Source organism: Micropterus dolomieu, linkage group LG03 (genome assembly GCF_021292245.1).
Source record: "Micropterus dolomieu isolate WLL.071019.BEF.003 ecotype Adirondacks linkage group LG03, ASM2129224v1, whole genome shotgun sequence".
In the NCBI taxonomy this organism is placed as follows: Eukaryota; Metazoa; Chordata; class Actinopteri; order Centrarchiformes; family Centrarchidae; genus Micropterus; species Micropterus dolomieu.
Window position 1 is genome coordinate 23,664,576 of NC_060152.1, and position 577 is coordinate 23,665,152.

Genomic DNA, 577 nt, shown 5'->3' on the forward strand with positions numbered 1-577 from the left:
CAAATATGCACACTGACTCATCACAAGGGCAAACACCCGTCACACAGTTTTCCAATTAGCAATCAGAGCTTTAGCATAAAAGGGCAACAGGTGAGCTCCTCAATGGAGCAATGGATGCCAACATTGGAAACAGAGGCAGAGGCAGAGGCAGAGCCAGAGGAGTGAGAGTGAGAGTGAGAGTGAGAGTGAGAGTGAGAGTGAGAGTGAGAGTGAGAGTGAGAGTGAGAGTGAGAGTGAGAGTGAGAGTGAGAGTGAGAGTGAGAGTGAGAGTGCATATCAATACAGTACTCAATGAGGAGGAACTCAGGATGAAGCAGGTCTACAGGGTGCCATTTGAACGCAATTCAGAAAGAGTCAAAGAATTGCGATATAACTATGTGCAAGTGAGTCCCACAATTGATGCATACTCTCAACACTGTATACAGTAAATTATACATATTTCAATATTGTAATCATAATGATTGTGCTTCACAATAGTGACCACTCCATGTCTATTTCTGATATTGTCATGTGTGTTTCAGAGAGCCCTTGAGCTAGAGGTGGCTGCAGTGGAGCACCAGTTCATCTTCACTGATGA

At 44.2% G+C, this 577-nt stretch overlaps 1 protein-coding gene across 1 annotated transcript in view; it reads right to left on the reverse strand.

Annotated features, from left to right (window-relative positions):
• LOC123968115 (RNA-binding motif, single-stranded-interacting protein 3-like) overlaps positions 1-577 on the reverse strand; it is a 139,339-nt gene that overhangs the window by 117,639 nt on the left and 21,123 nt on the right. The window lies entirely within an intron of this gene.